This window comes from Nicotiana tabacum, chromosome 13, assembly GCF_000715075.1.
Source record: "Nicotiana tabacum cultivar K326 chromosome 13, ASM71507v2, whole genome shotgun sequence".
NCBI lineage: Eukaryota > Viridiplantae > Streptophyta > Magnoliopsida > Solanales > Solanaceae > Nicotiana > Nicotiana tabacum.
Window position 1 is genome coordinate 57,466,653 of NC_134092.1, and position 12,117 is coordinate 57,478,769.

Below are 12,117 nucleotides of genomic sequence, written 5' to 3' on the forward strand. Positions count from 1 at the left end.
GGAGGAGTGCAGGGATGAGGTCAGGTAGAAAAATGAGAAATAAAGGTCGTCCAAATCATTTTAAAGGTGAAGTAGGTCTACCACCGCCTAATTGGGTCCCATGGGAGCTGCTTGTGCAGCCTCGCAAAAACGCAAATATCTCTCTACTACGATGCCATATTGACAAACGGTTGAATGTGTTGGCAACTAGACTCCTAGACCCTCAATTTGGCAGGTATATCACCCCGTAATTCCATGTACACTAGGAGAAAAACTCAGCTACATTTGACATAATTTTCAGCACATTTCAAATGTAACTTGTGATGACCTTTGCCAACTTTTGTTCCACAACTCGCTTGACTTAAGAACATAACACACGACTATTATACGACTAAAAAAACTCATAACATAACCTTATTATCATGTTAAGCACCATAGTATCACCCTAAAAAGTATATGTTCTAACTTTCCCCGCTTGTCGACTTTCGACGAAACGTATTTTCTTCAATTTGTTTAGCTTCTAAGCCATCCAATACTCTTGGGACTTGTTATTCATGATCTTAAGTATTTGTAATGTCCAAGGTAACATGATTAACTTACTTTATATACTTTGAAATATGATCTCTTTTCTGAGCTTACGTCACTTGACTTATGACTTGCTCTCACGTACGAAAACATGGAGTGTAACATTTGAATTGACGGAAGAGAATTTAGACTTAACTTGAACGTCAACGCACGAGTTAGAATACAATATTATAGTCAATATCTATCGCATGATCAAGATTATTAAAAATTTTTAAGATTCCTTAATGCCCAAGTATCGACTAGAGACGACTCCGAGACATCCTAGGACACTTTAAAACTTTAGGCTCTAATACCAAGCTTGTCACGCTCAAACCTTAAGGAGCGGGACCGACGCTCAAACACCCTTCTTGTGGTAAAGCAAGCCTTCATTGTATATCCTTGCCATGAGTGCCCATGCATGATTTAGAAGATCAAAATTAACCATTCCTTTAGAATAGTTGCCTTCCATTAGATAGAAAATATTTCACAGTTTATGGAGTAAAATTTGTCACATGCCATGCATAAGTTTTATAATAGAACATGAAATTAATATCATACTACCATACATAACATCACCCATAACCATCTACGGAGTCTCTAAGACATCATGAAATACAGTAAAAATATGCTGGTGACAAGGCCCCGGCTATACCCAAAATAGAAGATAAGTCCAAAAGTAGCAACATGGATACCCCAAATGTAGAATGTGGCTCACCAAGGGACTGCAGGAATGTGAGGGCACACTTATTGAAAATCCTCACTGTCTTCTATAGTGGCTACATCAATTAATGATGCAGCACTCCCGATAAAAGAAACGTTAGTACACATAGAATAGTACTACTACGCAAAGCTAAATTTCCTCACATAAAATGGGATAAGAACATAAGTAGAGAAAACATGTAAGAGGTGTATATGGATACAAATTTCAAGTTCCATGATATTGTAGGCAAAATCATACTCCATTTGTTTCAATTTAGATGACACACTTTCCTTATTAGTCCGTTCCAAAAAGAATGATACATTTCTCTAATTGGAAATAATTCAACTTTAAACTCTTTATTTTACCCATTTTACCATTAATGAGAAGGTTTTATAACCACACAAATATCATGGCCCCACAAAGATTTTACCTCTTAGGCTTTTAAGACCATAAGTTTCAAAAGTCTTTTTTTTCTTAAACTTCGTGCCGAGTCAAACTATCTCATCTAATTTGAAACAGAGGGAGTAGGAGTAAAACATTGAAACATACCTTTTTCATTTATTTGGGAGTATAATGCCTCGTAAAAATTTTCTAATGATTTAAGACTTTATGGTGCATCGACGGTTATTGGAAGTAATTTATAGTGCATCGATGGTTATTGGGAGTAACATTTTTGAGTATAGAACCACATCATTTTAACATGTGGAATGTGTTTTGGAACATAATAAGGAAATTTATAAGTGGGCAGAAATTGTTTGGAACAAGTTGAAAATATTAAGTGGAAAAGATATTCTAAGTTGCACAACACCTAACTTTGAATAGGTATAACTTACATAACATAAAGATATTATATCTGAATATTTTCCCTAAAGCGTAGCTCTTCAAGTCTAGTTTCAAAAGCATCAATCCATTCATCATTTTGACATTAATGTTATGATCAAATTACTAAATTTTGGTGGACGGGGAAGCGAGGCTTGCTTCGCCAGACCGGGTGTAGATCGTATCTTCCCTTGTATGTAATGGACATCGAAGTGAGGCTCACTCTGCTAGTCCGAGCACGCCCCAGTTGAAGGTTTCTTTTAAGTTGTTTTGGGGGCGCATTTAACCCATTTCACTTGGACGATTTTTGGAGCCTTTCTTCACTCTCTCAAGACCCCTAACTCCTCCCATCTTCATGGTCCCCATTATTATAACAATATGAATGATTATTTTTAGCATTCGCATTCCTTTCAGTGGTTTGAGGTCTTGAGTAGCTTCTTATGATGTATTATAACTTGCGTCTATAATTGGTTTTGATTTTCGAGTGGATTGGGTTTGATTCGGAAGAATGGTTCACAATTAAGAAGTTTTAAGTTGGAAGTGCTGACCAAGGTTGACTTTTATGTATTTGACCTTAGATCGGAGTTTTGATGGTTCCGTTAGGTCGGGATGGTGAATTTGGACTTGGGTGTATGCCTGAATTTGTATTTTGATAATTCTAGAAGGTTTTGATTCTATTTGGCTAAAGTTGGCAATTTAAAGATTTGGAAAGTTCATAAGTTTGACCGGGAGTTGACTTTGATGTTATCGAGTTCGGATTGTGGTTTAGGGAGTTGAATTAGGTTCGTTATTTTATTTGGAACTTGTATGAAAAATTTAAGGTGATTTCAAGTTGTTTAGACGTGTTCGACGTAAGTTTAAAATTTGAAAATTTTAAATAGTTCATTAGGCTTGAACTGAGATGTGATTCATGGGTTTGATATTATATTTTGAGATATGAGGCCTCGATTAGGTCCGCGTTATGTTTTGGGGCTTGCTGCTATGTTAGGAAGGGTTCCCGAGGGTCTCGGGTGTGTTTCAGATGGATTTCGGATCATTTTAGTGTTTGCATGAGTTGCTGGTTGTCTGATGCTGTAGTTGAGATTTGCAATCGTGGGAGTAGATTCGCTATCGCGTAGAGTGTTTTTTAGTTGAGTTTATTATTCTTCGCGTTCACATATTTGTTTACAGGGGTTCCGCGTTCTTATGGGCGACTCGCATTCGCGGTGAGCTAGAGTTGGCAAGGGACATTTTGCTTCCGTATTTTCATAGGTAAAGGTCACGTTCACAATGGTAAGGGACTGTAGACCTTCACGATCGCGTGGTCTAAGCCGCATTCGCATAAGGTATGTTGGAGGCTGATGATTTTCCTCTGTGTCGCATTCGCATAGTGTATCACTAGGAAGTATTAAGTGGGATTTCGGACTTTGAGTTCATTTGATCATATTTTGAGATTGGGAGTTCGGATTTGGGGCGTTGTTCGATGGACTTTTCACTGTTTGGAATGGGGTAAGTGTTCTTGACTCAATTTTGATTTTCATTCATGATTCTATCTTTTATTTTGACATTTGATTGATGAATCTAAAAGAGAAATTAGGGTTTCTTGTCAAAACTTTTCTAAATTGAATAATTGGGTTTTGAACATCAATTTAGAGCGGGATTTGGATGAAACTTATATGGTTGGATTCTTATTCAAATGGGTTGTCAAAATTTGTGAGTTTTTTCGGGTTCCATGGTGTAGGCCTGATTGACTTTTTGGTTTTCTTTGAGTATTTGGTTAAAGATTTGACCTTTATCGTTTGGGTTTAATTCCTATTGCGTTATTTGATATTTTTGATTTTCTTTTGGCAAGATTCGAGATGTCCGGAGGTTGATTTGTGCTGAATGACATTTCTAGAGTATTGATTTGGTTTGTTTGAGGTAAGTGCCTTACCTAAACTTGGTTGATAGAATACTTGCCTAAGTTATTAGTGATAGCTACGTGCTATGGGTGGCACACATGTGAGGGGTTGTGCCCATGTGCATGCACCAGGGTATTATCCATGCTCGGGGTAGTGCTTAGGCTATGATATGCTTTGAGAATTGATACTTTTGTGATGTAATTGCCTGATTTGAGCTATGGTAGCACACTTTACACTTGCATACACTTAGCATGTCATTTATAGCAGTCTATAAGTATGAATTTTGATATCCATTTTTCATGTACATAAAATCTTGTTTATATGCCTTCTTTGTGATATGGATTGGACTGGTAGCACGTGAGTTGTCCGTGCAGTTGGGACTGTTGGCACGTGAGTTGTCCGTGCGGTTGATATTATTGGCACGTAAGTTATCCATGCGTCTATGATATTATTAGCACGTGAGTTGTCCGTGCATCATGTGGATAAGGATCCATCCACCTAAGGTCACCCCTCTCATGTTTCTTTCTTGATGGTGTACACGCTGTATGAGGAAAACTGACCAGTATTTGATTTGGTTATTGCAATTCTTCTCTACTTGCAATTTCCTTGGATGTATACATGATTTTGCTGCATTGTTTCTCATTTTGCTAGCTCCGGAGTGTATACATGCCTTTATGCATATCTTCTCTTTATGCTACCTTACTTGGTGAGATGAGACACGGTACATATCTTCTCTATATGTGAATCCGTGTGACTTGACTTATTTAATCATGCATATCTTCTCTATATGCAATTATTTCAGGACTAATTGATGTTTCATACATATCTTCTCTATATGCAACTGATGAAGGATTGTCTGGTATTTCACGCATATCTAAACTATACGCTGGATTGTTAATTGACATAGATCATGTTATGTTATCTTTGTGCACCGAGGTGGCTTTATCTGTGATTTATGAGTTGATAGTATTATTGTTGTGTACATGTGACATTTATGAAGTGAACATTTTATTAGGTTTAATTGAGGTTTCATACATATCTTCTCTATATGCAATTGATGAAGGATTATCGGGTATTTCATGCATATCTACTCTTTACGCTGGATTGTTAATTGATCATGTTATGTTATCTTTGTGCACCGAGGTGGCTTTATATGTGATTTATGTGTTGATAGTATTATTCTTGTGTACTTGTGACATTTATGATGTGAACATGTTATTAGCGAGTATCACTGATAATTCTTGCCTCTATTATCTCGCCGAGGTTAGTTATGATACTTGTTGAGTACATGGGGTTAGTTGTACTCATACTATACTTCTCCACCTTGTGTGTAGATATTGGAGCTGAGCTGTTGTGGAGGACGAGAGCTGGCATTGAAGTTGTACCTTTTTTAGGATATAGCTACCATATGACCTTGGTAGTTTTAGATTTTTACTCTGTTGCTGTATATTCCAAACAGATGATGTATTTATTTTCATACCGGTTATGTAACTCTAAATCTTAGTGGCTCGTGACTTGTACTACCAATTCTTGGGTTGTTGTATGGAAATTCAGCTATTTTATTTATTAGTTACTTATGTTCTTCATTAGAGTTGTGTTGGCTATTGTTTGGCTTATTTGGCGGGTTAGGTTAGGTTCCATCACGACTAGGTGGATATTGCGTTGTGACAAGTTGGTATTAGAGCTCTAGGATCATAGGTTCTACGAGTCATGAGCAAGTATCTAGTGGAGTCTTGCGGATTGGTACGATGACGTCTATAGTTATATTTGAGAGGCTACAGGTCATCTAGGAAACTTCCCATCTTTCTTTCCTTATCTTGCGACATTGATTTATCTTGAAGCTTACCTGTTTGATTTCTTTCCATCCACTAATATGTGATATTGAGAACTCAGTATAAGTTGTGCACCTATGGCTTGTGACGCCGTGGATGAGGTACAAGATTTATTTTTTTTGTGTTGTGGAGGTAGGCCAGTCTAGAGGACTTGAGGCCAAGGTCAGACCACAGCTTGGGCTTGGTGCTTTCAGTTGTGCGAGTATGTGCTTTTGGTCTTATATGTCCTGTAGTGTCCCTAGGAGTGGGATTGATGGCTCAGTGAGTGGTCGGATAGTTATATAATGAGTACTATGTGACTGTGGAATATGCCGAGATGGTTTGGATGTGATGAGAAGATATTTTCTTGGGATGCGAAAGGACTAGGGATGCTTGATTTCTGTCTTGATATGTTGTAAGTCTCGAGTTATGAGTGCGTTGAGGGGTCTTTAAGTTGTTCATTTGTGGAATGAAGTAGATGCTTATGTCCTTTTGATGAGTTCAGACTTTGGAGGATTAAGTTATTGCATAGTGGTTGTGACCATGATAGGGCATAGAGTAGTGCCAGTTTGAGGCTAAGTAGTTGGGTTATCTTCAGTGGGATGTTCTGAGGTTGTGTGATCCTCATGATGTTTCTGTGAAGAGTTTACTTTTTGTTCAGTGGGATGTATGTGATATACTTAGAGTTTGGATTGCTTGAGGAAGTTTGCACAACTGTCACGATGATGAATATATGCTTAGCAGATTATTTGAGGTATTTTATGACTAATGCTACATGATCTTATGAAGGATTTAGTTGAATTTCAATGCGAGATCATGGAAGTTTGGAGTAAGGATATTGTGGATTATCGGATGCTATGTTCTTTGGCTTCGAGCCAAGTGGGGGAGTCTATTATTGATGGTGCCCAACGTCGTCGCTAGGCAAGCCAACGGTGAACTAGCCATATATTTATTTCTTTTAATAATTTCAAAGTAGTTGATTTATTTATTTATTAAGTAATTGAAAAGTGGAAAATTTAAAGTAAAGCGTAAACTAATAAAATAGCAGATATGATGAAATAAGTACTCAAAAGTCACAAAGTGTCTACTAGCATATTCCCAAGACCCGGTGTCACAGGTGTATGAGCAACTAGTAGAATATACAAAACACCTAAGCTACTGTCCGAAAGTGAGATAGACAGAAAGTAAATACAAAAAAAAGTGACTGCGGGTGCTGCAGAACGGACTCAGAGAGAAGCTCACCACTAAGCCTCAGGATAACGGGGGTGCGCACTTGAATGGACACCAGCCTCAGATCCTGCACGATTAGTGCAGAAGTGTAGCGTGAGTACATAAACGATATGTGCCCAGTAAGTATCTAGTCTATCCTCGAAGATGTAGTGACGAGGGGTCGACATCGACACTTACTATGTGCCAACAAATAAGATACAGAAATTCTAAATAGGCATGGAATATGTGAATAATAATAATATCGCAATGGAAAGCAGTGAATAACTGATTCTTTAACCGATAGTAAATTCCAAAGTCTCCAACTAACACTTACTAGTTCGAAATCAATTTTGGTCATTAAATAAATTATAACCTCTTAAGCCATAAAATAATATCAAGTGTAATTGGGCTCCGAGTATTATCACGCACGATTTATGCCGAGGTCGTACAGCCCGATACAAAATACCGTGTGCACTGCCTAGGATCGAACAACACGAACCATAGATGCATCTATTATACTGCCGAGGCCAACGGCCCACTCCCATGAGAGTAGAGAAGCTTATGTCGCTCACGGAAGTACTTATGACGCGAGAGGACATGGATTTCTTAGAGTTATTATGTATTCCTCAATTCTTCCGAAAAATAAGAAATCTAAATTGGAAATTTGCAACTTTAAAATCCCTAGTTTGAGCTCTATTCAAGATAATTAATATGCATAACAAACATAACAGTGCAACTAAAGCATGATGTGGATCTAAGACTACCTGGACATCTCATGGAATATAGCTACGTACGGGCTCTCGTCACCTAGTGCGTACGTAGATCCCCACACAAGTAATACAAAATAAGATACACCTAAGGGGATGAGTTCCCTCTTACAAGGTTAGGCAAGAGACTTACCTCGTTCTCAAGCTCACTTCCGGTCCACAAATTCGATCTAAATCCTCAACTTGGTGCCAAACAACCCGAAACTAGCCAAATATTATATAAATTAATCAATATACACTCAGAAGTTCATAATTTAACTATTAGAGTAATTACCCAACCCAAATTGGAAGATCCCTAAAATTCACCCTCAGGCCCACGTGCCTCGATTCCGGAAACTTTTGAAGATAATTCTTACCCATAACCTCACGAACTCAAATATATAATTTTCTCCCAATTCCATAATTATTTTCGTGGTTAAATCCCATTTTTATCAAAACCTAAGTTTTTTAACTAAATCCACAATTTCTACCATTTATGTGTTAACAATCTACCTAAAATGCATGTATTAAACTCATCTCATATAGAAATTACTTACCTCAAAGTGCTAGGTGAAAACCCCTATTCAAAGAGCTCTAAAATCGTCCAAGAAGTGAAAGAAATGAACCAAAATAGCCTAAGTCCCAACATTAAATGGACCACACTGCCTTCGGGGGTTTTCGGACCTGTGATCGCACTGTCGCACCTGCAGCTCCGCTTCTGCAGACAAAATCATCGCAGGTGCGGACCATGCCTTGGTTTGCCATTCTTGCATCTGTGGGTGAAGCCCGCTTCTACGGCGAATGCATCGCACTTGCGAACCCATCCTCAGAATCCCAAACAGACCTCGATAACACCAAAACCTACTTCAAACCACATTTAATGAACTTGAAACCTTCAATGCGCCAACATTCAATATTAAGCGCCGAAATACTCTTGGGTTATCCAAAACCTGATTTGAACATACGCCCAAGTCCAAAATTATCATACGAACCTATTGGAACCATCAAATCCCGATTCCGAGATCTTTTACTCAAAATGTTTACTCAAGCCAAACATAACTATTTAAACCCAATATTAAGGAACTAAATGTTCCAATTTCAACCCGAACCCTTCCAAACCCAAACTAACCATCTCTGCAAGTCATAAAATAGTAAAAGCACATACGAGGAGTCTTATTTAGAAAAACGGGGATCTAGAAAGTAAAACAACCGGTCGGGTCGTTACAAGTTATAACTTCAAGGGGGCTGACTTCGGGGCTAGTGTGGGGAAGGAAATTGCCGAATGCATGAAGCACTATACTAAAGTGTCAGATAGGTTAAAGAAACAACTTCAAATTTATAAAAGGTCTCTTCAGAGTGGGAATCTCGGTTGCGGTACCATTGGGTGCCTTAGAGGGAATTCATGGGCTTATGGGGGTTAGAGCAATGTGGTTTCATGCTCATGGGCTTTTTGTTAAGGATTGTAGTGTATGGACAAGGAGAAGTGTTAACTTGATGGAAACTCGAGAGGAACTCAAAGAAATGGGTCATCTTGGTAGCGGGTTGGATTAACATAATAGAAATGATTAGTTCATTCGGTGTAGTGTAGCTTTATAGATGTTTTGGTGGCAATACTCTTGGGTTGAGTTATCTGCATGAATTGGTTGAGTTAGAGGGATTCAGTTCCGATGGCTTGGTTATATGCAAATAGGTGTCGAAGAGTTCTCTATGTTGTCGACCACGGCTTGGGATGAATGTTTTCTACAGGCATGGGGAGTTTGTTGCATGTTGTGATTCTCTTGTGGATGGGGGCAAGTGGAAGGTTCCTGGTTGATAGGGTGTATATCCTATTGGTGATCAAGAGTTGATGATTGGATTCTCGTGTGTTCATATAATGGCATGATAAATGAGGTGCGTAATGTAGGATTGAGGTTTGCATGTACAAGGTTGCAGTTCAGTTTCGAAGGGAGGTCATGAGTTCTAGATAGCATGGATGGTCTCAAGTATTTAGAAGAATGCTGGCACTATTTGGTATTACTTGAGAAAAGTGTGCATTTCAAAAAGGTGCATTGTGGTTTGACTTGCGGATGCTAGACATGTATTACAAGAATCGACTGGTTGTTGACTACTGATGTCACATTTTTCTCTGTGGCATGGAATATTCGTGGAAGTGTCTCTCATGAGATTATTGTGTATGAGGGATGTGCCAGTCATTGGAATGGTGGAGTTGAGATCAGATATAGAGATTCTTGTATTCTTAGGATTTGGAGACTGGGAGTTCTCAGAGGCAGAATATTCCTTGGTTGTGGACTGTGAAGATATGTTAAGAGCTAGATATCTGATGGTATGTGTTATGGATAAGTTATGGTGGACATTTCAGAGGTTATTTACCTATTTCAAAATGATCGGAATTTATTTAGGAGCCCATTGTGGGGCCTAATAATAATATGCATTCTACATCGGATAAGGTTGTTTCCTCAGCACAACAAATGTTGAGGGGTACATTATCAACTAGTGTTGATCTTATTCATGTTCTGATATATTCCATGTGTTACCCTTTTATGCTACGATGGGTTGTGTGACGATTGGCTATTTACACACATAATATGGCCTTACTTGGTTCTTATGGCAAAGTTCGAGCGAGAAGGCTCTTAGGATGTCGAGTTGTTTATTGTACTTGGTCTTGTTTTTTCCTGCCTGTGGTAAATTGTGCTATCCGTTTCTCCATGGTTATGGTCATGCTCTTTGCGTGCTTGTTGTTGATATACACATAGTTGGTGAGTATGAGAATATAGGCAATGGGTAATCCATATGGACCTGTATGTTTGGATTGGGTTATGCGCAGCAGCGGAGTTATGGAGGGATATGATACTTTGTGCTTATTTCATGTGTTTTTCTTATCCTTTGTGAGACAGGTTCATATCATTGCATTTTGTGGTGGTATCGGTTGAGCTTGCAGGACGATTCTCTCATTTGGTTCTCCTTCCATCATTAGTTAGATTCCAGATGATGCTTGTTTGGTGCATGGATTGCATCGTATGTAGCTCAGTCGAGTAGCTTGCACTAGGTAAAATGAGATATTTGGCTCTGTAATTTGAGCCATTGGATCTGGTTATGGTATGTTTGGAAGAGTAATGCCACTAGTCAGCTTAGAATTTGGTTATGGTTCTTGGCGGGCGAGAGAGCTCCACGACTTGTTGATCAGATGAGTGGTTATGAATTTTTACATGTTTCTTTCATCATTGGTAGTGTATGAATGTTCATAACAATATGTTATTTGATATGAGGTATGTCATCAGTACCAAGTTTGTTAATGACCAACTATTATGGACGAAAGTTATTACTACAAGTATCTGATTTTTGTGGTATATCATGTGATTCTATTATAGAATATGGTTATGGCTTGATACAGCTTGTGTACACTTACACAGTGTATACATACGAGAATCGGGTCTTATGATGAATTCCAGATGTTGGAGATTGGGTCCCAAGTTTTGTGGACTAAGGTTGAAGAAAGAACCTTCAGTTAGGTTGTGTTAATGGACTTATATGGATTGAGGTGACATAGGATCACCTATGAGTATGTGTATGGTGAGTTTATATTGTGATTTCATGCCTTTGGAATAACTCTTGGCACGTTCGAGGACTAACATATATTTAAGTGTGGGAGAATATAACGACCCGACCGGTCGTTTTGAGTGTTCATATTCCGTTTGGTAGTTTAAGGTATTGAGTAGCTTCATATGATGTATTATAAATTTTGTGTATGGTCGGATTTGGCTTTTGAGTGGATTTGGGTTGATTTGGGAGAATGGTTCACAATTTAGAAGCTTTAAGTTGGAAGTGTTGACCAAGTTTGACTTTTGTGTATTTGACCTCAAATCGAAATTTTGATGGTTATGTTAGGTCCGAATGGTTATTTTGGATATGGGCTTATGTTCTGATTTGTATTTTTATATTTCTACATGGTTATGGTTCTATTTGGTAAAAGTTGACAGTTTGAAGGTTTGGAAAGTTCATAAGTTTAATTGGGAGTTGACATTGATGTTATCAGGTTCGAATTGTGGTTTCAGGAGTTGCAATATGTTATTTATGTCATTTGGAACTTGTGTACAAATTTTGAGGTGATTCCGATTGTTTGGACATGTTCAACGTAACTTTGGAATGTTCGAACGGGTTTCTGAGGGCTCAGGTGTGTTTCAGATATTGATTACGGATCATTTTGGAGTTTGAATGAGTTGATGGTTTATAGGTGCTCTAGTTGAGCTTCACGATCACAAGAGTAGATTCGCGATCGCGTAGAGTATTTTTTCAGTTGGGTTTGTTGTTCTTTGAGGTTTCAAGGCTATGTCACCTTCGCGTACGTTTGGTTTCAGGGGTTCTGCATTTGCATGGGAGGCTTGTATTCCCGATGAGCTATAGCTAGCAGG